Below are 27,754 nucleotides of genomic sequence, written 5' to 3'. Positions count from 1 at the left end.
CAGCTAATAATCAGAGTATATGCATTTTACTATTTATTTATTTAGCTGTAGTCCATATTATTTTGGGAAGACTTAATTTTGGTATGGTAGGAAAAAGAGGACACATCTTATACTTAGAGCAAATCTTAATTTAGTCAATATTTATTCCTGGTTGATGATTTGCCCAAGTGTGTTCTTGGTATTTTGCGGTTGTTTTGTCTCTCTCATTCTTTGTTAATTAAGCTAGAAAATATAAAGGTGCTGTCGAAAGATGTGTCCATAATTTAGGTGGGACAGGACTCTGGTAGTGTCAATTACCCTGGAGGGACAGCTCACAAATGTTATATAGCATAGTCTAAACCCTATTCAGTGTGGTTACTTCCTTTCTGCAATAAGGAAACAAAGTGACTAAAAGCTTTTATCTACCCACTGCTGTGAAATTTGTTGGGGTTTTTGGTATGTAAACCCATGAAGCGACTTGTTTCTCCACAGGTCTGCACCTCACTCTCCTTGTGTGATTTGCCTTGGCTGTGATTTGTCAAATCCACCTTGTAGGTGTTGGTTTAACCTACTTTTGTCTCTATTACTTCACTCTTCATATTTTGATCTGTTTGTTTTCTTTTTGCCATCTCATCTTTCTGATGACTCAAGTAAAATGTTTCATTTCCTGAGGTTTAATTTTTATAAAAACAAGAATGACAGCATGCAAGATATTTTACATATCAGGACAGAAGTAAGTAAGATTTAGAGACATTTTGGTGGTTATTCTGTTCAGCTTTAAAATCTGTCATAATGCATATCAAATATTGTACCCATGGTAATTCTTACTCTGTTCTCAAAAATTCCTAAACATTCAACAAAATGTTGCTTAATAACAATGTTTATTTCTCTGTATGCAACCTCTAGAGAGCTATCATACTCTTTGTGAATGCCGTACCCATGGTAACACAGTCTAGTCTCAAAAATTTCTTTTGCTTTCAAGAAAATGTTATTTAATAGCAAATTTTATACCGCAATATATAATCTCCAGGGAACTATCATGCTCCCTTTTAGAATAAAACTTTGACCACTATTTATAAGCCAGGAGAAATTAATAAATAAAAAATCCTGTTATTACTTGAGACTGAGATTTTAGTCTTTCCATAGTTGAAGATAACTAACAAATCTACAGTTTGTTATAGTCTTCACCAGGTTATATATTGTTGTAAAATTATTCTTTATCTGTCACTTAAGAAGACAAAGTCTTAATGATGATTTAACTGGATAAACCTGAACTGTATACATGTTTGTAGGTGGAATTATCTTGATAATTAAGGAGAGGAGACCCAATCCATTATGTTCAGCCCCTTTTCTTAGTAAGGGTTCCTAAACAGTATACAGGAGAAAATGGCTGGCTGAGATATACTAAGTCTTTCCTGGCCCTCAACTTCAGACTGTGATGTGAGTGCTTTGATTTCTGCCTTGACTCCCACAATATAATGAACTGAAACTTGTAATTATAAGACAAATAGCCAAATTTGACCTAAGATACTTTTTCTTGTGTATGTTATCATGACAATGGAAATGAAAGCAGGACAATATCATTGATTTTAATTTTTATGCATTTAACATATACCTTTTAAGATATCAAATGTAACTAAAACTGAAAAGAAGAATGGATGGAGTATGTATTTCCCAGGTGCTGTTGCCAGATTTGTCACTGGCACACAGGATTTTGTCAATTTAGTATCTTGCTATTCCTTTACTTAAATTTTTTAGGTTAAACCTAAGTATACAGTATTCTTTCTCAGATTTTTATTTAATAATTTTTTGGACAATAAACTCATTTTTTTGGCATGGAAACTCATCTTTTGTTATTGTAAAATCCCTAAAGTTATTGTGGAAATAAATATTTTCTCCATTAAGAGAGTTGATATGTTATATGACATCCAATTTTTATAAGAGTCTGAAGGAAAGTTATGTTGAGGACAAAAGAAATGATGGAACAAAATATCATATTTTTAAGAGACTCCAGTGCATCATGGATTTCAATTGTTACAGAAACAACTGTCTATGTCTGACTAGAGAAAAATCCTGATTTGGCATTTTGTAACCCCAGGATGATAAATATTCTGCAATGTATAATTGTCTGTTGTTAGTTATCTGGAAAATAAATATGTAAGGTTAGTCTACAGTTTTAACTCAGGCTAGCTTGGGACTTGTAATCCTCCTGCCTCCACCTCTTAGGCATGACTAACTTGTCTTAAGGGTCAAAAGATATGTCAATGTAATTTACAATATTGTAATATTAATTATAGCAATAAGATTATTCTTTACTATTTTTTAAATTGTAAAAATTCTAATTAAATAAACTATAGTATTATTATTACATACATATGTTATTTAATCTTAACAAATGTCATGCAAAATTACCCTTTTAAATACAATGAACATATTGTGGGTTGTACAACATAAACTAACTTACTTAAACAACTCTTTTTTTATACATTTTAAATTGCTTTTGATAATTTACATATTATTTCCATTAATTTTATGTTTATTCAGCTATCAAATTATTTTGAACTTATTACTAAATTTTAAGTATCAATAATTTTTTATTATTTTTCTGTGTCTGATTTTTATCCATGTCTCCTACATGATAATTCATTTCCCATAAATAAACGTGAGACCTATCAAGGGATGTATTTGTGTGGTAAAATGAATGTATCATAAACACAAAATGAATCTAATATTCAAAGTATGTCCTCAGTCAACAATAGAGTGTATAATAAACTTAAATCAGCATCAGAAAAATACCCAGGAAGCCCAGAAATGTTTGAAATCTAAATAACAAACTTCAACTCAACAGATATTTCAAGAAGAACATAAATACTGAATAAAATGCAAACACAACTTATCAAAATATATGATGTAGCATTAACGTGCTAATTAGGGGGAATTATAACCACTAAAAGCATGTGTTAGAAAAGAAAAATGTGTCTGAAACAGTATTCATGACTTTTTAGAAAACCAAGAAGCAAAAATGAATTCAAATTCATCAGTAAATAAGAATAAGGCCAAAAATCATGAGGAAAGTAGTAAACCTGATAGAGGAAATTCAATATAACTAAAAGCATTTCTATGTAACAGTCAATAAAGCTGGCACATTTCAGCAAGTCTAAACAGGACGAAAATTTTAAAAGAAATAAAGAAACACATTTTCAATACCAGGAATGAGGAAAGCAACATCTACACAAGACTTAGTAAAGGAGAATTTTGAGTAGCTTTCAGACAAAAAATTCAATATTCTCATGTCTATGAGTTTCTTAGAACAGAAAAATATCAAATGCTCATTAATAATATGATGTTTCATCTTGCTTTAAGAGATAAGTAAGCATTACTCAGTTTGAGCTTACAATTATAAGTTCACACTTTCTCACAATGAAAACTTCATGTATAAAATCATTTTTAGCTATATTATTCTAAATATATATGGTAGAAAGGTTGGAAAACATATAGACTTCTAAAACATGAAAATAAGTGATTTATATCAGTAAATTCTAGGAAAAAGTCAGCATTATTTAAGTTCAAAAATCAGACAAACATATCAAAGGAAATTGAAAATTAAAACCTCTCACAAATCTGGGTTCAGTGATTGTTGACAAAATCTTAGAAATTTGTTTCAATAGTTTTCAAAAACATAAATCAGCATACTCACATGGAGAGTGCCATGGTAGTCAGACATTCATTTTATATTCAAGAATCAATTTAATTAACCATGGCATAAACAAGAGGCATAAAATCAACAAAATAGATCTAGAACAGGCCTTTTATATAAACCCTAAATCCACACTAAGTGAATCTCTAAGTAATCTGGGAAGAGAAGGACATTTCTGAAACTTGCTGAGTGGGAGCTGGGAAGGACCAATCAACAGAATTATAATTGACACTCAAAGATAAAGACTTAATTTAATCTCAATGAAAATCACAGAAGAATATGACAAAGCAAATAACAAATGAATTCTAAAAATCATATCAAAATGGGAAAGTGTAGATTTTTAAAATGAACTTACTACTGATTGATTTTCAGACATAATTATTCTGTGAAAGCATTTGGGTATTCAATATCAACAGACAAATTGATCAGTGGGGTAAACAGAAGGCAAAGTTCAAATGAATGGTAACATAAGAAGATGATTTTTTAAAAATTAGAATTACAGGTGGTAGTCACTGGAGAAATAATACTCATCTTAGTATATGGGGTTGATTAATCAGATCTTAAGAGTAAACACACTAACAAGACAAAATCACTTTCTTTACCTAACAAATCCTGTATAGTTCCCTCAGTTTAAACTTTGATTTATTATATTTCAATTTAAATCCTAAAACAATGCACTTATTTATTCTAATCAAGGAATGTAAGAAGAGACCTTATCAATGTCTTCTTTGGAAGGAAGTAAATGCACTATTAGATTTCAGTACACTGACATTCCTTGACAGAGGCATATAATTATTGAAAAGTCAAGATAAGATTGAGAGAGAAAAAATAATCCTAAAACTGTTTCAAACGAAGCATTGCACCTTTTGATGGGATGTGTTCCCCTAGTCATTTGAACTGCAGAGGTAAAATGAGGCAGTGATAATTACTAGTTCAGAATCTCCAATGTTGGCAAGGACAGACATGCTGGACTCTCCTATACTATGAGGATATAAGATTCCATTCACTTAGAAGCACAAGAAAGTTTTTAAACATTAAGAACACAAACACCTTTGAAGTTATCCATTCTACCTTTAATCATTTACCCCAAAGAAATAGAAGTCCTTTTCCATGCAATGACTTGAACATAGATTTTTGATAACAGCCTGATTCTAAGAGACAAAATCTTGTAATCTGGTAACATTCTAGAACGCCAAGAGCAGGGGAAAATATAAATAAAAAAAGCTATGTTAAAAAATGAACTGTTACTCTACAATGAAAGGAATAATCTACTGATTTTTACTATAAGAATTAGTTTCAAAATAATTAGTGTTAAAAAATCGAACAAATGCATAATGTATAGTTCATATTTATATAAGATATTAATTAATGCTAATTAATTATTTGTGATTTAAAAATTCAATGTTGTATATGTATAAAAAAGATGTAATATAAATATGGAAGGAATATTTCTGAGATGAAATTGGGTGCGTTCAGGGAGATATGGCCATAGATAAGTCATTCCAATATTGGAAATACAGTCTTCATTTAGAAGTCTGATTCTGCTCATTTTCAGAGACATATTTGGAATTTAGCTGCAGTTCTCTATGATGTTATGTTAGCAAGAGATAAAGTTGGGGCAGAATCTGGATTTCAAACAAGCATTAGTATATGTGTTAAGGCTCCTTTAATTGTCAAGTTAAAATTACTTTTGTTTCTTCTATAGTATTTAATGTGAGTTGCATCATTTAGCAAAAAATGTTACTAATGTGTTGACTATACAATAGGATTTAGATAGGCATTTGGAACAACAGATTGGTGCTCTTTATCCTACTTAAATTATTGGAAAGAGATTCAGAGTTTAAGAGTAATGAGCCATCTTGAGTGTCATGTCAAATAATATTGAATTCATGTTAGTTCTAAAATTAACAGTGGTAGTCATTATAATTAGGAAAAAGTTTAAAGACACTTGCAATGTATTTGTCATAATTCTAATACTTCTTTGGATGTGTTAACTTTGCATAGTGAGCTTATGAATTTAAAGAATGCTGATCTGCTGAGTGTTGATGCAGCAGATACTGTGAAAAAATTACTCATGGCCTGAGGTCAGTATTTCTATTTTGTTCAAGCTTCAAGAATGGCATATAGAGCTTGATCATACTAGTCTTTTTTGTCTAGGGAATACATTTATTTCTGCCTATCATGTTAAAGCTTGTCTTTAACAGCATCAATATGTTGGCAGCCAAAGTACATGACTTGAACCTGAAAATGGACCCCAAAACAGAATTATTAAATTAACTGGCTTGCAAGCCAAAGATGGGTAAGATTCTGCACAGAGTCTTACCAACCTAAGACAGAAATACATAGCATTTGATAATGCATATTCTATGATAGGTAAGGAAGGCATTCTTGTCAGAATGACCCAAGACAGGCTCAGTCTTGTTTATGAAATACAAATGGGGGGAAGGCAGAGAGATTTTGGGGCTGCTTGGCAGGAATATGTCATTGGCCAAAGACAAGGAAGTAGACTTCAGGCAGGAATCTGACATTAGGCTAGAATAAAGAAACAATTTCAGATGAGAATCTAAATTTTAGGCTAGAACAAGGAAGTAGGCTTCAGACATGAAAATGACTTTGGGCAGGGAAGTTGGCTCAGATATTTTGGTCATCCTGATAAGCCCCTAGAAACAGTGATCACAGAAGTGTTCACAAAATTCTGTTTATTGCCTTGCTTGTTCTTTGACTGTTTGTGTTTATTGTCTTGCTTATTCCTTGACTATTTGCATCTATTGTATTGCCAGTTCCTCAAACTAGAACTAACCTTAAAAACAAAAAGGAGGAGGGGGTGAGATAGGGGGATTTTAGGGAGGGGAAATGAGGAAAGGGGATGGCATCTGAAATGCAAATAAATAAAATATCCATTTTAAAAAACAAACAAAGAAAAAGGTGGAAGGATGGAATTTCAAAGATACATTGAACAACTGTTTGTTTATTTATTTCATAGATAATGTGTCTATTCTAAGTAGTCTGAAATGTCTCTGATCAGCTCATAGTTTCAGCTCATAACTTGGCTGTCCATTGTTAATGGTTATGTTGGAATGTTCTGACAATTTTGGAAGTTAGAAGCTGGCCTTATATTATTAGGTACAGGTCCTTGAAGACTATAACCAAGCCCTGGTTCCTGCCTCACTCTCTCCTTTCTGGTCTATTTGAATGTGAATATTTTCTTACAGGTACTCCTGCTGCTCTGGACTGAGTTGCTCTGTTCTGTTCTGTGCCACAAAGGATTAATATTCTGTAAGTACTATTCAAAATAATCATTTCTTCCTTCAGTTGTTTATGTGAACACTGTAATCACACCAAATGCCAAAGTAGTTGACATGCAGAGGCTAGTCTCAAAGTCATTGTTATCTGTCTTAATCCTTCTGCCTCCATATCACAGGTCCTAGAATTAGATATGTAAACCACCACACCTGAAAAGGTACTATTTGAGTGGGATTTGTATATTCATTAAGTCATGGGTATGTTTTAATGAATATGACAAAATGTACTAAATTTTATACATATATATTTTTTCTTTTTATTAAAAAGTTTGTTTTATTGTTCTTAAGTAGGAAATATTAGTAAAAGCAAAAATAGGAAAACTTCTCAAGCAAGAAACATTGTGGCAATGTGAAGTGAAAGATTAACAGAAGCTAATCAAATGTAGGGGTTCAGTGATATATTTGTGTTTTTACTTCTCTAAATGTACTTTGCTAAATTAATTCATCTACTGTAAACTTTATATACATTTTAATAGTTTGTATTTTTTTATTGTGTTAAAAATATTATCTTCAGCCGGGAGGTGGTGGCACACGCCTTTAATCCCAGCACTTGGGAGGCATAGGCAGGCAGATTTCTGAGTTCAAGGCCAGCCTGGTCTACAGAGTGAGTTCCAGGACAGCCAGGACTACACAGAGAAACCCTCTCTCAAAATATATATATATATATTTTATATATATATATATATATATATATATATATATATATATATATATATATATCAAAGATATATATATATCTTTGATTTGGTTTCAACTTGTCTCAGTTTCCTTCCATCAAAATGTACTTTTCTGTTTGATAAAAGAGTAGATTTAACTATTTTTAATTTAAGTACATTTTTGTGAAATATTTTCTTAGTGGCATGTACCTTGGGGTATTTCTTACCTCTGGTAACATGTTTTCTTTCCATGTTGTAATGGTTACTTTTACCCTGTAGTGCTCTGAAGAATGGAAGAAGTAATTGAAGAGTAATGTCTTATTTTGATTCAGTTTTAGAGGGCTTTTAGTGCATCATGGCGGCAGAAGTATTGGAGGAGGTTCCTCACCTTTTGCAAAAAATCTGAGAGCATCTAGCACCAGAGGCTGGGATGGAGCCTTCAAAGCCTCACCTCTAGTGAATGGTTTCCCTAGTTAAGCCCCACCCCTGTCTATATAGAGCAAGCAGCAAGGAAAAAAACAGTCAAGACCTAGCTTACTTGGTCCATTCCAGACTCAGTCTGTAACATATGCAGTATTTAAATCCCATTCCTCTCTGTTTAACTTTTCTTTTATTCTGCTTCTATCATAAGAGTATGCATATTACTAGAGAACCTTCTTACTAATACTATGAAATCATTGATATTTGATTCAGTCCTCTGTTCTCTGAGACCTGCCTTCTACTCTAAGTCGGAGTGTGGGAATTGGAACCTATCCTTATTTTCAGAAAGGTATGATTAGTATGAGAACATAGCCAGAGCTAGGTGAAGCCAATGAGATATGTCTCATTTATCCTTATTTTCATTATTTTACATGTATTTGTGTGTGTGTGTGTGTGTGTGTGTGTGTGTGTGTGCCATAGATATTGTTTGGCATTCAGAGGACAACTTGTTAGAGTCAGTTCAATCTTGTTCATCATGTGAGAACCCAGAGAATAAACTCAGGTCATCAAGCTTGGCTGCCAGTACCTTTATTGGCTGGGCTATCTTCCCAGATCTTCCTCCTCCTCCTCTTCTTCTTCTTCTTCTTCTTCTTCTTCTTCTTCTTCTTCTTCTTCTTCTCTCTCTCTCTCTCTCTCTCTCTCTCTCTCTCTCTCTCTCTCTCTCTCTCCTGAATAGGGTGCTGATTCATTTGTATTGTGTGTTCTTTACAATTGGGCTCTGTTCTTTAATTTAGTTTGATTCTTTGTGTCATGTGTCCCAGTTAGAGACAGAGATTCTGGGTAGTTACATGCTTAATAGTCATATTTGCTTCTGGGAAGTCTGAAAGTATAATTTGTGGATATGTATATGGAACCCTGGATCATTAATATTCACTATTCCAACTTCAGGGGAAAGGAGAAGAGATTAGTCATGTTGTGCACAAGCACTGGTGGTTTCATTTGACTTTATAGTTTTGAGCTTGTGGCAAAAAATGATATACATTTTCTTAGACAAAGTCATAACATTTTTGATATTTTATACTCTTTGGGGGAAAATGTTTTACCACATTTGAGTTTTATATCTGTGATCATAAATTTCAGCGATACCTCTAGAGACAAGTATCTTTGAATTACTTATCTAAAGGAACATGCCAATAATCAGTCACACTCCGATACTTGAACATGCACATGTATGCACCTGCTACCCCAAAGTTGGTTAACTTCAACCTAAAATAACGAACTTCAGTTAGGCATAGTTTGGCATCTATGCTCCTTGTGAAGGTGAGTGGCAGAAGGTTTTCAAGGATGTAGCCTGGTTTTCTTAGTGGAACTCTGTTCCAAAGTAAAAGAACAAAGAAAAGCTGTAGATGCAACTCAGTAGTACAGTGTTTACCTGGCATTCATGGAGCTCCACGATCAAATCTGCATTCTGCATAACCAAAAACAAAAGCAACCAGCAATAAAACAAATGAAATAAAGCTAGGGAAAACATTGTCACTTTTGCTGGTTGCTTATTTTAGATTGTGAGCTGACAGCATTTAAAAGTTATTAATATAATAGTTTACCTTTCCTTCCTTAAATTTGCATGATGTTCCTAGTTAAATAAATATATTTTGTTATGACCAGAGAATATGTTTCCTTAGACAGCCATTAGACAGTACTTCTTTAATAAAGAATAATGATTATGGGGAGAGACAATACCCAAGCTTTGAGAAGTTTAAGTAAGTTAAGGACATTCACCTCATTCTTCGTAAATCTAGTTGATAACAGAACATATTCTGTGCATTAGTTTTGTCTATCTTTAAAGATGGAGAAATTGAGTTATGTGTTATTGAAAGTACAAAATTCTAATGAAAAATTGGTATTATTCAGACACTTCTTATTTAAAGATGTGAAAGGTTTTAAATAAGCATTTTACATGTCTTATAATTGGTAATTATGCTTTTGTACATATATTTTGACAATATGATAAATAATTGACAAAGTGAATCTATAATAATTCATAAAACTTTTCTGATCATCTTAAGGATAATATTTGCTAGTTAACTATCATATTACCAAAATAGGCTCATAGAACATTAAACGATGATCTTCAAAATATTTATTAGAAAGAAGTCTTGCCTTTGCATTGAGAATTTAATTTCTTCACCAACCACTGCCTTCTTTCAAGTCATTTCGGTTGACACCATTTTAATTTTTAAAGAAATTCAAATCAGAATTAAAAGCAATTATTTTGGAATAATTTTTTTGAAGATCCTTTTAAGACTTACTGGTCATGGTTCTGCAGGGTAGGAAGTCCAGAATCAAGGTAACTGATGAACTAATGTCTAGTTAGGGCTTGCACTTTGGCTAATAGCAGTAGCCTCCTCTGTCCCTTACACAGTAGAGAGGACAGTGCAGAGCTTTGTTATGTCTCATGTAGTGCCCACTCTTGCTTAGTTAGTTTCTGTGATGTATCATTTGATTGTCAACCAGACTGGATTTAGAAATACCCAGAGACAGGCCTTATATCATGTCTGTGAAGGCAACATTAGAGTGGTTTCCCTGAAATGAGCCTACTTACTCTATGTGTGTCCCTGGGCAGGAATCCTTTACTAAATGGAAAGAAATTGAAACAGAACCTGTATGCTGAACATTTGCATGGCCACACCAACATGCTGTCCCTGATTTGATTAAACTGTACCTTCTTCAAATTGGAGTAAAAAAAAAAAACCTGTTTCCTTAAATGACTTGGTTAACCAGAAGTGGAAAAAAAGTAGCTAATAAACTCCTCGAACTATTACATCAGATATATTAGACTCACAATAATTCAGTTGTTACAGGGCCTAGAGTTATATGCCTCAATTGAATGTCCTGATGGTAATTAGTGAGTTATGAACAGTCTTATAGGAGAAAAAATGTTTCTAATGTGACACACAAGTCCTAACATTTTTCTTCTTTCTGTTACTAAAATTAGGATTTTTTTCCTATAAAATATGATTTAATTTTTTAAATGTTTGAATTATGATTATATAATTTTTCCTTTCCTTTTCTTCTCTCTAAACTCTCCCATGTAACTCTCATTGCTCTGTTCAGATTTATAGCCACTTTTTCCATGAATTATCATTTTATGTATATATACACGTATACATATGCTGCTAGATATAACCTGTTCAGTCTGTATAATGTTACTAGTATGTATATTCTCACAGCTGATGATTTCTTAATGAACTTCTTGGTTTGGATATTATGGTACTTTTATTTATATGTTATAATTAGGAGATTATACTTATCTATGACGTTTATCTTGTTATGATTTTTATATGTAAATTTTTAGATGAAAAATTTCTATAAGATATAGACTAATATTTTCTAAAAATGTATTTTATTTTGTATATTAAAGAAATTATTAGTTCATAATAGGGATTTAATAAAAAATGTTTAAAGAATTAATGAGGGAGATCTAAAGCTCTTTAAATAAATTTTCTTGTTGAAAAGCATTCATTTCATATGTTATTAAAATTGGAGTTTTATCCAGAGGTATTATTTAGGCCTGTATATTCTGCGTTTAGATGTTAAAACTACTAATAATTAAAATCCAGAATAAAAAGCAACAAAGTGAAGCAAAAATATGTTTGTAGCTGAAACATTGGGACAGAAAGAAATAATGTAAGAGGCATAGTAAAGAAACTATTGATAGGACAACATCTTTGGTATTCTTAATAGATATCAGTTATCTAAGTCTTCAGTGGTAGAAAGGAAGAAATGGACTTAGGACTTCAGAATTGTTGAGAAAGAATCAGCAGATTTGTATGAGTATGTTGATGTAGACATTTGATCTTATTCTTCCTCCAAACCCCATGCTTCCCAAAATAAGATTCAGACTCAAAATATGTTGACTAATACCTTAGCCATATAGGTAGGCTCTTCTCTGCTTAGACTATAACTTACTATAACTCATTTACTTTAACCTACATTCTGCAACATGGCTGGTGTCCTGTGTTCAGGCATAATGCATCTGTCTCATCACATCTTCCTCAGGCAAATCCCCTTTGCCCGGCCCTATCCCAGAATTTTCTCCATCTCGTGAATGTCCCACCTTCTGTTCTACCCTATTTCCTATAGGCCATAGGTTTTTATAATTGACAGCTGATGCATCCATACAATACACTAGATAGTCTCTCTACATGTGGACTTTTCCATTGTATATACAATGGAAAGAAAAAGACTGGAGGATCTATAGAAAATGACTTGACATGAAAAAAAGGCATATGGAGTGCTTTAGTCTCTGTGTATCAGGTAAAGCCTACTCTAGAAAGTAGCGATTGCAGACATAGCTCCATTTCTTAATTATAAACTAACTCCTTGATAATCAGAATATTCTGTTTAGTACATATACATCATCTTCCATGCAAGGATAATTTCATTTGCACTTGTCAGTCATACCAAAATCTCTAGGTTTTATTCAATAGAGTGTTTTGAGGTGGCACTACTGCATGGATTGCAGATTGAAGAAAACTCTGACTTCCTTTCCTACTACCTTTTGTTTTCCTGTGTTCCTCCTGAGGTATTTTGTCAGTACTTGATGGATGCCTATTATCTCTACTGAACTGGTGTACCATTGGGATATATTGCCACAATTGTAGAACTGATGTTTCTACTTTAATCCAAACTTAGAGTCCTCAGTTTTAAGAATTGAATATTAAATGTTGCATATTAAATATTTTACAAAGCGAATTGTGTGAATCACTGGATTCTGAAGCATTCTGGCTGTATCTAGGACCCTAGCCAGCTCTTTTTTCTACCTTACAATCTCGATTTTAAGATAGTAATTTACTTAAATAAACCAGCTGTACATTTTCTCTGGAAATATTTAGCTTCATAGCTGACTTGACTTCTCTACCTTTGAGACATCATGACACAAATATCTAAATGTAAGAATCTATGTGTTGTATCTCCCTATACAGAAGATTTACACTATATTCTTGGAACTTACTTTATTTGCTCAGGGGATACATCTTTTTGGTTAAGAGCTTAAAAGCTATGTGTAATTTTCCCTAGAATTATTTATTTTTGTGAGGAAAATTTAGTGGGTTATCAAAGAAAATAATGAAGATGGAAGTCGGGAGATAGATGTCTGAAAGAGTTGGAAGAAGGACATGGGAATATATATGGTCACATTTAATTAAGAATATGTATGAAATTCTAAAGATATAAAAATAAATATACCTGAGAAGGGACAATCATTGAATATCCATTTTAATTTACATTTTTTATGTTTAAATATCTGATAATAAATTTCTAAAGACTCATTTCTAAATATTTATCTTATTTTCTCTTGGTTTACATAAACTTATTGTTAACTGGATAATAACCTCTGTGAGGGAAGAATACAGATTTACAGCATCAAGAAGTAACTGCAAATTATCATATGACTTTGTTGGGGATTTTGTAAAAATCCATCAAATACTAATTATTTCACTAAGCAAAAATAGATTTTATCATAGCTCTGAGGATTAACTATCTAAGATGAAATGGTAAGCAGTTTGAATTTTCTTTTCTGAGACCTCGTTGATTGGTTTATAGATTGGGTGTCTTTATTCTGTGTGTCTATGTGGCTACTTCTTGTGCATGCTTGTTTAAGGAATTTCGAAGTATTCCTTTCTGGATGTGTCCAATTTCTCCTTATAAGAAGCTAATGCTATTGTATTAGATTCTCTTTGCTTAGATTACCCCACCAAGGACATTATTATTACATATAATCATATTCTGATTTATAAAGTATTAAATGCATGAATTTTGTATTGGGAGACAAGTACAATTCACTACACACACACACACACACACACACACACACACACACACACACACACACACACATCCAATGATCCAGGAAAGTATGATCACAGGAGAAAGATTGTGAGCTGGTGTTCCTCAGATACAAAGCTAGGATCAGACATCTTAGGACGGCATGAGGAAAACCACCCCATAATTCAAGATGCTAATGGAGTGAACATGCTTCTTAGCAGTTGTCATTGTTAGATACTGACTCCAAAAAGTACCATGATTGTATTATCTCACTGTATCTCTGATGAGAGGATCTTTTGAGGACTCTTTTTATTCCATGAATATAAATTAAAGGATAGAGAAAGAGGAGACAAAGGAAACAATTATATGACTTATACGTGGACTCAGCTTGACTGAGTGGGTGGACCAATGATTATCTACCACTACCAAACACTTGCCCTTGCTCATTTCCTCTTAAGGTCTTATTAATCTTTACAAGTTGAATGAAGACATGAAATACCCAGGTGTTTCCAACAATGCAGTCAGTTTTTTAATATTCCTGGTTGTTAAATACAGACACTTGTGGGTGTGAATTATGGCATATCACAATTTTTGTCATTTTATAATATAAAATATGCCTTTAATTTTTTAATGCTAATCCTTTATCTTCAGGTGCTCAGTCTGATGCCATGATGTACTAATTTCTTCTGTGATAAACCTATAAAAAATGAGAAGAGAAACCAAAATGCAAATTCATTTCTTACAGGAATAGTGTGATCTTGCAAGTCTTAGTTACAGTCTCATATGATAAGCCTTGATGGAGAACTGACTTAGGGTGGCGAGCACAGCAGGTCTGAGGGTTCCATGTGAAATACACAGCCACTTTCCTATGTTACTCACCTGGAGAACTCAGATTTAATATTTCACTTGCCCTTTATTCCTTTTTCAAAAGCCTTTCTTCCTCTTAGTTGTGTAAGATCAGATATATTGCTCTGCAAGTTTAGACAGTAAATGAAAATGAGAAATATTTTGAAGGGTGTTTATAGCCTAGACAATTGCATTGAGAATATGCATAGTTCTTATTCGTCTCCTCTCCTTTTTCTCTTTTAAGCATATGAAAGGTAGAATGTGTGCTGGGATGATAAAGGTGCCCATAAGGGTAAGAAAGGAGGTCATTCTCTGTAGAATGCAGCAGAATTCAAGGGGTGAAAAATTTTTTAAAAAAATTAATAAATGAATAAAGTTTTTGCATGACTCTAGTTTTCTAAATATATTTTCATATCAATTTCTTAAAAGAAAACTATCACCTAAAGTGATAAAAGAATTTATAGAAACAATTCTAAAGCCACATGCTTGTTTTGTGTTTTTTTATTTGTTTCCAAAAGCTTGCCATCCTTTACAAATCATTGTTTGAATCTCCAGAGTCAGTGGATCAATCTGAAGCTGATTTAGTCTTCATTTTCTAAGCTGCAAAGAATCACAAGCTGAGAGCACACTTGCCTGGGGATCGTGTAGTGAATTCACAGAACTGAAAGGATTCAGAATTTGGGGCTCAAAGCTCAGTGTATTATTCTTCAGATAATACTATTTTCCAGCAAATATAACTCAGGTCTTTAACTGAGGATTTGCTCAATTTTGTGCTTTTTTTTATTCACTGAAATAACTAACAAAATGGAAAAATGCATAATGGCTCATTTGCAGAACATTTACATCCTGTAATTAAGACTCTATGAATCAAACAATACAGTGTCGGCTCCATTTCTTCCAGTAGATGGAAATGAGTTGCTTAGCATCTGTCTCTGAGTCATTTGGAGGGGGTGGAGTAAGATTAACCTTGTGTCTTTACAAGAAGCTGGTAGGCTATAAACGTTATTGTTATTTTCATACACAGAGGTATTGCAAAAGAGACATAATCATGTTACTTTTCCATGCACTTGTCCTTCTAAGATTTAATAGTCAGTGAACATAATTGTCACCTACCAACAGATATGTTCAATAATATACAGTTTCAAATTACTCAAATCCTTTTAGTGGCATGCCTGATTTCCCATCGTTTGTTAAGTTTTATAACTAGCAATTGACGTAGTTTATAAGCAGTTATAAGCAATTCTAACATCTTCCAGGTGTGTGTGTGTGTGTGTATGTATTTATGCCAAGAATAATTTTGAGATAAAGACATAGGTAAGAATAGAGCTAGACTCAGCTGATGAGAGACCATCTATAATGAAATCTAATATTATTTTCCTTGAAAATGCACATGTATACAAGGGCTGGAGGTTGTTTCCAGATTGCTAGCCGGTAAGTGATGTAGGCAATGGCTCCTGATGCTACAAATGATATGACCATTCTAGAGTTTGTAAAATTCAATCTAAACTTCAATTTGAAGAAACATTTAGCTAAATTTTAAACTTGAAAACATACTATTAATCTAGAAAAGCAATTGATATAAAAGAACAATTGTTACTCATTTATTCTAGATAAAAATATATCTCATGTATTCTGTGGAATCCATATCATGCAGATTATAGAACAATAATGTAAGAAAAAGCTGTTTGGATAAAAAAATGTAAATTATAATTTATTACAATGTTCATGTACTAAGGTACTTTGCTTTTTCTCATTAAATAAATTTATAAAAGATATGTATATAGTCAGTATTATAGAAGATTGTCTGGTTCATGATTTTAGTCTGAATATTTCATCTATCCATTGCTAACAATAGGATTAAATTCTACAATGGCCACAATGCTTCTTGAATGTTGCTATGCAGTATATATGGAGGGCAAAAATCTTCCATGGGTTCTTGATTTCTTCTTTATGTCACAGATTGAGAAAGAAAAGACAGGATTCTGTGTTAAGTGTCCAAGTGACAGACAGAAGGACAGGCTAGACTCATACAACAAACACCATGATTAAGAATTGCTTGGGGTTTTATGTGTTCTTCTATGAATTATTAAGCTGATACAATATCTTTTATAAGAAAATATTTCTAGAATTTCTAAGGATAAAAACAAAAATAAAAATATTGGAACTTGCTGTGTCAAAGGATGAAAAAATGACTTACTATGAAAACACTAATTGAAGGACCAGTAATGGAGAGTTTCTGTAATGAAGGGAAGACCTTCAAAAGGTAATGTGTTTTCTATCCCAAGATACTTTTATATACCCAGTGAGTATTCGTTTACCCTGTTTTAGGTTGCATTCCCCATGCAAAATCTCCTTTGGCTCTTGGTATTGATCCATAGTCACTTTGTTTGTGCAGTAGCCTCCCACAATACTTCTTCACATCTATTTAGACTTGAAAGCAGTTTGAGAGTGTTCAGAGCTGTCCCTTATGGTGGTGGGCTTCTCAAGCTAACTAAGTCTTGTCCCTGCAGGTTTGCTCTCTGCATCTTACTTGGTTCCCTATGCAGGATGCACTGAATCAGAGCAGTTTCCTGTCTTGCACTCTGACTCCAAATGCCAGGATTTTCCATAAGTACAGTCCTTTCACTGTGCTTGGATTCTCACTACATGTCCCTAACAATTGCAGCCACTCCCCCCAACCACAACTCCCACTAGAGACATTACCCCTGGTTCCACATGTGGTAGACTTACAACGGAATAACTCTGGAAAAGAAGCAAAAACAGAGCAAAATATGATTTAAAAGAGAGTAGCAAGGAGGGGAAAAACTAAACTCCTTTTTAAAAAACACTCCTCCAGGAAATTGTGAATGCCAGTGTTTTAGCTGCTAGCTACAAATGTGCAGAGGTCTTCTGGGCTCAAGGTTGTCAAATATTTGTTGAGATGTTTTAGTTTCTGAGTCAGCTGGAGAGCTCAAGACCATATACCCACTTCACTTCAATTTTAACATTCCTGAACTTGTTTGTGAACAATGACCAAATAATTATATTAGGTCATGTTTCATCACGCCATCTCGACTTTCGTAGAGTATTATGTTTGAATAGAAGGCCTTTGAGTTTGGTTAATGTTCTATCTACATCTTAGACGAAAACTCTCACTATGTGCCATATCTGCTAAAATTCTATTAGTTGGGCAAATAAAAATATTATTCTACATTTAAATAATTGTGAAATTTCATAATTTACTTAGGAATAAAAGTACAGTTTCCTGTCATTAGGGCATAGCTTGACGATTAATATTTTGTAGTATGATGCTAAAACACTAATTGGGGTTTTACCTGTTTGAGCTTTATAGCCACCTGTCTTTGATGCTACTAATGAAGCTTAAGTAATAAACTAACAATATGACAGAGATACATTATTGAGCTGATTTTGAGTTTTCCCAATGCACAGATATACAGAATAAGCTTAAAGTTTAGTCATTTAATCCTATTGAAGTTTCAAACACAATTTAAAAGTCCTAGTAAATGTTTTTCAGATCATGCAAAATGAATGCAAAGTTTAATCTCTCAAGAACATAAGGGGAAAAACATCTTAAAGATCAAGTACAATAATACTTAGGATAAGTTGACATTGAGAAAAGCACAAAAAAGCAAACATAAAGCTTAGGGATTTAAAAAATGAAAATTTGAAACTGATGTATTTCCCAAATCACTGACTCTTCCATGATACTTGAGTTAATGTAAGCACCTCCTAAGGTACACACAGAACACAGACACTGGGTATCATACTCAAGGAATAATCTTAGAATTGTTTGTATTGAGAAAATAGGCCTGTTTTATCCAAAACTTGTTATAAAATCTTAAAGCAGCTTCTTTTTAAAATTGCATCTTTAAAATAAAAATTCAGATCCACTGTCATATGAATAATTTATTCCATTACACAACTTTGGTTTCTTATCAATTTGCTGTTGAAATAACATTTTATTTATTTATACACTATTTTTTATATTTATTTATTCACATTGTATCCTGCTCACTGCCCTTCCTCCCAGGTTAGCCCCTCTCAAAATCCTTCTCTCTTCCTCCCACCACTTCTTTGTAAGAGGGTGAAGGTATCCCCTGACCCCTGCATACCAAGTTTTTGTGGGACTCTTTACATCCTCTCTGACTAAGGCCAAACAAGGTAGCCCCATTAGAAGAACATATCCCATAGACAGGCAATAGCTTTTGTGATAATCTCTGCTGCAGTTATATAGGACCTACATGAAGATAGGTTACATATATGCTACATATATGTGCCAGGATTAGATTCAGTTTTTTTAGTGTCCAGCTCTTATATGCTCTTTGGTTGGTAGTTCAGACTGAGTGGCCCAAGGGTCTAGATTAGTTGACTATGTTGGTGTTTCTGTGGAGTTTCTATCTCCTTCAGGGCCTGTAATCCAGCCCCCAACTCTTCTATATGTGTTCACAGGATCACTGTTTGGGTATGGGTCTTAGTAGCTCTCTGAGTCAGCTGCTGTATGGAGTCTCTCAGAGGACAGTCATGGTAGACTTCTGTCTACAAGCATAACAGAGTATCATTAATAGTGTTAGGGACTGGTGCTTGCCCATGGGCTGGTTGTTGGTTGGCCATTCTTTCAGTCTGTGCTCCATCCCCTGTCCCTGAATTTTTTGTAGATAGGATAAAATTTGAGTCAAAAGTTTTGTGGGTAGGTTGGTATCCCTATTGCTGAACTAGGGTCCCGACCTGGCAACAGGATGTGACCTCTTCATTTTCCGTATATCAATGCTGTGAGTCACAATTAAGGTCACCCCTATTGATTCTTGGGAGCCTCCCCTATCCCAGGTCTTTGTCATGTCCTTGAGACTTTCCCTACCTCCCCAGCCCTGTCAGTTGTAGATTTCCTTTTATTCTCATCTCCCTTGTCCAGCCCCACATCTGATCCTAAACTTCCTCATTCCCCTCCCCATACCCCTCTATCATCAAGTTGCTTTCTTCCATCTGACTGTTATGACTATATTTTTCGCCATGCTAAATGAGATTCAAGCATCCTAGCTTGCGTCTTCCTTCCTATTTAGCTTCCTTGGGTCTGTGGAGTATAGCATAGGTATTCAGTATTTTATGGCTAATATCCACTTATAAGTGAGCACATAGCATGCATTGGACAAGCACTGTATATATATATATATACAAGGAGCCACCGCAGCCATACTACCTTGTAAGGGAATCATGCTCTTTCAAGCAGGCAAATGTCTGTAATTTTTGCATAGCACAGGCTTGCTGACATACTGCATTTGTTAGGGAGGTGAGTATGACATTAGATCAGTTTGGCCAAGCCATATAGATTTAGATATTCTGTTTGTTTTGCAAATTACGCAAGCACAGGTGCCCTTAGAGGATGTCTGAGGTCTCTGGGTCCTGGGCCTTTCTGTGGCATTGTATATTCTGCACAGTGTATTGTTTTATGTTTTCATGGAAGCTCCAACAGAATCACAGGGCTCAGCCAGGGTGACACTGAATCAATAACCCTACTTTCCTGAGTGCTTTATAAGAGTCACTTTCTTTTATTGCATTTGGTTTCTTTGAACTTTCACCAATTTCTCTAGGGCTTTACTGAATATATTAAGATATATAAAACACTGAACCATGATGTCTGAAATGTAACAAATGGGAAAATCATGCTGGCTTTATAATAAATGCACTGTAGATGAGTATAAGGGTTTAGTCGGGATATTCTAGAATAAATTTAAGGAGTAAATCACTTTAATGTGAATTATTTCTTTTTGAAATCTTTGTCATCATGTGATTTTACAAACCATTCAGCAATATCATCCTTGATGTATTCATTTTTTAATATGCTAGGCATTTAATGAGTCACATAAAATATCTTTGAACTTCTTTTTCTGTGATAACAAATTGATTTATTGTAAGCATGTAATCAGTACTATTAATACCAATGAATTTCACAGAGCAAATTGTTGCCTATGAAAACTATAATGCCCCAAATCTCACTTCAAAGATCAGAGTATCCTTTGTATAGTATTCAGAATATTGTTATATGTATTCATAAGATGTAGTGGTTTACATTATGGTAATTCTTTATCTAGAGACTGGATTCTCCATACCAAGGAGTCATCAGGAATGAGATATGATATGGCTTACAATGAAAACTGAGTAATGGAAATAGTGAGAGAAGTGGTTAGGACAAGGTGAAAAGTATTTATCATGGATATATTTCCAAAACCCTGAATACCTTAAATAGCTCATTAATGTCGATATTTTGATGTAGACCATTAGGATACTTACAGCATGAAGTAATACAATTTGTGGTATGATCACTGAAGCTCAAATGTCTGTAATCTCTTTCGACTTTCTTTGGGTAAATTGCTTAGCCATTCTGGGTCTCTGTTTTCTCTGCTGTAAGATAAGGGTATTCTGTTGGGCCCTATGTCATCTATGTCATCAAATTACTGTGAGGTATAAATGAAATGAATATACAGAAAGTATTATGGACAAAGCTTTATTCATAAGAGGTTATCTATAAATAAAACCTACTTGTTGTAGAGGGATACTTATTTTTGGAATTGATCTCTTTTGATCTTTGTTTCCATCAATATGTTTCAAACAAAATGAATGTTTGATACACATCCTAGCATTAATAACAAAGTGGTAATTCTTCAATTTATATATATTTTGTAAGATAAAATGTAATATTAAATTTGCATTGAAGATGAGGTCATATTTCCTCAAGTTCATCTTATTGTTTTTGTTACTGATGACTGTCTCAGCTGATCCTTTATCACCTATTCCTTTGAGAATTGTGAGGAAGAAGAACAGTAGCAGCATAGAATTGGTGGGACTAAGAGGATGGTGGTAAGAGTTTGTAGTGCAGACTCCCTACTGTTTGGTAGATCAGGAATCAAAGAGTATGGGACCTGAATGAGAAATTAGGTATAACATTCAAAATATTACCCAATCCTTTATTTCAACCAGCTAGATCCCATCTTATAAAGATTCTAAAGCTTTCTAAAACAGTGTCCCCTTCTATGGAAAATCCACTTAAAATGTAAGCATGCATAGAGCATTTCACATTGAAGAAAAATGGGACCAAAGGTTCTACAGCACACTTTAGGCACACCCTTAATGACTTCAAGGTCTCATACTAACTTAGCCTCTTACTCTAAGACTTATTGATGCACCACAGTCTCAGGATCAGGTGTCAAGCCCAAGAAACTTTGGCAGCTACTTAGCCAATGCATAACATTTTATTTTTCTGGTGGCCATCAATGTCTCATGTTTATCTCATAATGCAAAATGTTTTTATTCTATCCTCAAGAAACTCAAAAATTATGATTGTTTTAAAACATTGTTTCAAGATCTACTTTTGAAATATCTAATATTAAAGACCAATTCATCTATAAGTTTGTACAAGGAAGGGACATATTTCTAAGATATATTGGTGAATTAGAACAGTATAGACATTTCCATTTAATAAGAGATAGACTGAAGGGTTGGAATAGCAAATAACCCCAGTGGTGGAGTAATTTAATCTTACAAGTTTATGCTGGCATGAGAGCATAGTATCACATGGTCTGAGATTTCAATTTCATGGATAACCCTGTCTCTCTGCCTTTGCTGTGTGTAGCCCACCTGACAACTTTTGGACAGGATTTGCAAGCTGTCTGTTGAACCTAGCCCCTTTTATTTTCTTTGGTATCTACTGAAGCTTTGGCTCCATTCGTGGAGAACCAGACATCACTTCATTGTAACTACTTACGGGGACTCTGACCTTTTCAGGCACTCTCTCTTTTCTCAAGCTTTCATCTGAAATCTCTGTGGAGCTTCCATGACCCCATAAATGTTGCATATTGAACAACTACAAAATCCCCCATAGAAACCATGCCAAAACATGGCATACAAGATCTGCCTCCTGGCCTGCTTGAAATTTGGCTACAGTAGGTTCTATTATCTTAGCAAGGGTCATGAGAAAATGAATCTGAATGTGATTTTGTTCATGGGTAGTGTCCCAGACCTCTCTTCTCAAAAAGACTCTTCATCTTTATTTCAAACCTATTTCCACTTCTCTTTCTCTGTGTCTGGTGGCTCTGGTTTTGAAGCATCTTAAGAATAAAGGTAGTTTTCCATATAATTCCATTGTAGAACCCAACATTTTGTTGGTGCTACATAATCCAATAGCAACTTGTTTGGTTTTATGGCTAACCTATAATTTTCTCTTCTGCCTCTTTGTTGTTACTGTTCTTGAGTTCTACTGTTAGTTTGGCTAAGAAAAAGAAAAATCAGGTATACTCCCATGTTTGCCTTAATGCTTGCTGCCTTGAATTTTTTCTCCTAAATAAGTTATTCACCACCTTTAAGTTTAGCTCAAACCTTATCCCAGGGTCTGAATAAAACAAATTCAAATCCCTATTATGTGTAAACAAGAAGAACCTCTATGAAGTTTCTCAAAGGATTCAATTCCTCCAAAAACTTCACCAGAGTAGTCTTTCCATTGCTGCTGTTATTCTTTGCACTTGTATCAGAATCATGTTAAACTTTACTTAAAGAATTTTAACTCCTAATGATATTTGGCTATACTCATAGATTGGTGCTTGGCCAAAGTATCATCAGAGAGGCTTCATCTAGCAACTAATGGAAACAAATGCAAAGACCCACAGACAAAAATTAGATAAAGCTTAGAAAATCCTCCAGAAGATGGGAAGGAGGGATTACAGAGCCATCCAGGTAAATAACACAAGAAAACCCACAGAATCAACTAACCTGGACTCATAAAACTCACAGAGACTGAAGCACTAACCAGGGATCCTGCAAGGGACTGACCTAGGCCCTCTGCATATTTGTTATATCTGTGTAACTTGGTCTTCTTGTGGGACTCCTGTGCGAATAGGAACTGTCTCTGACATATTTGCTGGCATCTGGGAACCTTTTCCTCATACTAAGTTGCCTTGTCCAATCTTAATAGGGAGTTGCCTTGTTTTACTGCAAATTGATATGCCATGTTTGGTTGCTGTCCCTGGGAGGCCTGCCAATTTCTGATTAGAAAGGGAGGAGTAGATGAGAGAAGACAGAGGGGAGGTTGTTGGGAGGGACTGGAGGAAAAACTGAGGTTGGATATAAAATTTAATAATAATAGAAATATGAAATTTTTTAGAAGTGTTTTTGTTTTGAAGCATATCTTAATTTCTTTTGAAAATTTTAAATAATCCATTGCAGTTTTATTATAAAATATTTTCAAGTAACAAAAAATTAGGGAAATTATTCAGACGTGAAATCTGTAGATCTCAGTGATCTTCTATACTGCTAGAATAGTCACATGGGGCTGTGAAGCTTCACATTGAATTTTGCACTTTCAGTATCTAATACATTTTAATCACTGTCATATTCACAAATATACTTAGCCACTGTCGTAAAATGAAAACTCTATAATTTATATAAAAATTGTATATAAAAATTTGTACTATATTTGAATGTTGTGAATAATCAATACACATACTATACAGAGGCTTTATGCATTCTCTATTAATACCATTAAAGGAATAACCCCCACAGGCCCACAATTCAACAATTTAAATGTTAATACTAAAATCTGGTTTCTTTGACTGTATGACTGGAAACCGGATATACTCAGAGAGGATAGAATTCTGTTTGGAAGAGAGCTAAAGAAGTAAAGAAGCCTGCAACTCTAGAGACCTATTTATTAGCTAGGGCACAGAAGGTGGTTGTTGAGTAGTGGAAGATAAGTGGATGTATCTTGTCTAGCAACTGAAGAAATGTCAACAAAATGGCCACATCTGGCAATTACTGTTACATTGAAGTGACTTCAGTGTTTGCCTATACAACTGATAATTTATGCATACTATATTATATTTGTGTGTTGCAGCAGGTTTTGAACAGGACAGCAGCATTTATTTGTTCTTCTCATGATTACTGGTCTACAAGAGCCAGATAGAAACATACCATGCACCTTCAGCTCTTCATCTAATGTCAAGACCCAAGAGTCTACTCTTCTCTATGATCCTCACATTGTAGGTATACAATCTGATCTTTTGGACCCTGTGAAAAGAGTTCCAGGTCATCAGAATCATGAGAACAACATTAATAAGGATACCCAGAGTTCATGATTAACTGCCAGTATGTGACTGCCAGACAGTGTCTTGGATTTATATGCCTTTTATATCAGAGTTATAACATGCCTTGTTTACAGTCAAGCATATACCTCTTTGTCTTCTCTATTTGCTAAACTTATAGGAAACAGAATCCAGGTCTTGTTAAAAATTTAGTCTCATGTAAGCATTCTAAAACTACTATTGTACTGAATTTTAATTGTTGTTCTCTCCCCAGTTAGCCTCACTCTCTATCCTGATTGGTTGTTTACAACAATGAATCTTGCCCAGTACATGATGGGTAATGGTAGACTCCGTTTTGAAAGGTAGACTCCTCTTCTGCTGCTTCTGCAAGCTCTGTGAAGTGATGCTGTATTTCTTTAGTCTTCGCTGACAGCATACAATATAATGGTTCATTTAGGATGGGTTTTTATGGGGCCTGTCAAGATTTAGCTGTGTTTTGCATAGTAAACCTAATATTAAATGACAAAATGCATCATAGCAGATACTTCACAACCATTAATGTGGAAGCAGTGGATGAGTAGAAGAGGACTACACTTTGCAAACAGTGGAGCAGCTCAGATAATAAATAAAGGATAATTGAAATCCAGGGGGTTTTGAATATTGGTCCTATAACAGCTCTCTGATCTCCAGTATATGCGGGAACTGCTGAAGGAAGGTTGGCTGTAGCTCTTCTCTGCTGGTCTTGTCACACAGCAGGCGATGTACTGAACATAATAACCCACTGTTCAAGTTTTTATTTAAAAAAAAAAACAAACAAACAGGATGAGAACTAAGTCGTGATTGCTTTGGGCAAGTTTCTGATAAAAAATGTTTGTGTTTAGAAATGAGCTAATTTGATTAGAGAGCCATGAAATCTGCTCAACAGTATAATGGAACATCATTTAAATCTAAACTGGCAAAGCAACGGGGCTTTGGAAATTAATGAATATTCCATATAGGCATGCTTTCCAATAGATGTCTTAAATGTGAAAGAGAAAGGAGATCAGGAGAGAAGGGAAGATTCTAGGCTTTGACACATTTTCATTTCAATCGTACAGTGTTAGGGCAGAAGAGTCACTTAAGTCACCTTAAAAACTTATAAATACAGAGTCATGATCAACATTTTATTCATTAATTTTGTATTCCTTGACCCTCAAAATCTATACTGCACCCTTTACATCTACTACAATTTAAACATTTGAAAAAATTTTTCCAAATGATGGATTCTTATCCAATACAAAACCAGCTAGTTATGGCATTCTAAATCTGTATGATAAAGATAAAAGAAATGGACTCTGTGATAACAAAAATCGAAAACAAACAGGGATGCACTGAATATGTCTAATAGGCCAACTGGTAAAAGCATAAAGATAAATAGTCAGCCACTACATACTTGCTTTGCCAGAGGCTAAATGTAGACTGGGGATATCAGTGATACAAATACATAGAAAACATTCCCCTATGCATCTTATTAAAATGGACAAGGGGAAAACATTTCCCAGTGCAATTGAACATCCACCCATGCCAAACAAAAAGATTATCAATCCCTTGTGGCACAGATTTGTAACCCAGCTTTCTGAGATCCAAGGTTAGGGTAGTCACAACCTTAAATCCATTCTGGTCAAGATAACAAGTCAAGTGAGGGCTAATGATATGGCTCAGTTTTAGAGTGCTTACCTAGTATATATATATGATGCTCTAGATTCAGTCCCAAGTATTAAAAAGTGAATGAATCAATCACTCAATGAGCAGCTAGGCATGGCAATACCTGTTTATAATTCTACAATTCAAGAGTTGGAGGAAGGTGAATCAGATGGCCAAAGCTATCCTCAAAAATATACTCAATTTGAGGCTGTAATGGGCTACATGAGAACCTATCACAAAATAACAAATAATAAAAAAAAAGGAAAGGAAGAAAGAAACCATTACAAAGACAGAACTCAAATATCTGAGATTATTTATCCTGTACTGAAGTATGACTATACCTTGTCCAGTTGTCCAAAGATTGCACAAAACTATTTATGCATGACACAGTTAACTTAGGTTCTGGTACAATTTCAAGAAATACCCAAATCTTGCTACAGATCAGACCTTGTCTGGACGCTGATTCTGAGATTTATCTCCATCTCTACACATCAAATTGCATCAAGTAGTAGCAAGATTCATTTAGGTGAAGAATGAGGCATGGCAAACCTGTGGCAGGACAGAGGCATGGTAACAGATGTGTAGCTGAGGTGGTCTAAGTAAAAAAGCTCTGGCTTGCACAAATCCTTATTAGCATCTATTAGATATCAGTACAGTGGTGGATGAATGTCAATCAGAAATTGCTGTCTTTAAGGATCTCAGCCTACAGTAACAAAAATAATTCCCACACACAAATAATTAAGATAGATAGAGTTTCTGTCAGGGAAATTGCTCCTTAACAGAACAGATTTATTCTCTATGTTTATGGAGTCCTAATTCATATTTTGCACCTTACATTCTTGACTGATCATTTGATTTGTATCATAACTAACATGTTATTTTTGTTGGCCACTTCCAATTTTTGCATAGCTTTTCCTCCTCTTTATTGCCCAACTTTATTTACTCTTCTAATTAAAATGTTTTGTGTGTGTATATAGCCTCTCTCTCTCTCTCTCTCTCTCTCTCTCTCTCTCTCTCTCTCTCTCTGTGTGTGTGTGTGTGTGTGTGTGTGTATGTGTATGTGCATGTTCATGTGTGTTAGTGAAGGTGTTTATGCTACAATGGTTTATGTGTGGAGGTCAGAGGGAAGTTTATTTATGACAGGATCTTTTTGCTTTTTTCCTTCCTTTCTTTGTCCCTCCCTCCCTCCCTCCCTCCTTCCCTCCCTCCCTCCCTCCCTCCCTCCCTCCCTCTGTTTCTGCATTTCTCTCTCTCTCTCTCTCTCTCTCTCTCTCTCTCTTT

Source organism: Grammomys surdaster, unplaced genomic scaffold, assembly GCF_004785775.1.
Source record: "Grammomys surdaster isolate TR1022 unplaced genomic scaffold, NIH_TR_1.0 348, whole genome shotgun sequence".
NCBI lineage: Eukaryota > Metazoa > Chordata > Mammalia > Rodentia > Muridae > Grammomys > Grammomys surdaster.
Note: the sequence above shows the minus strand (reverse complement) of the source record.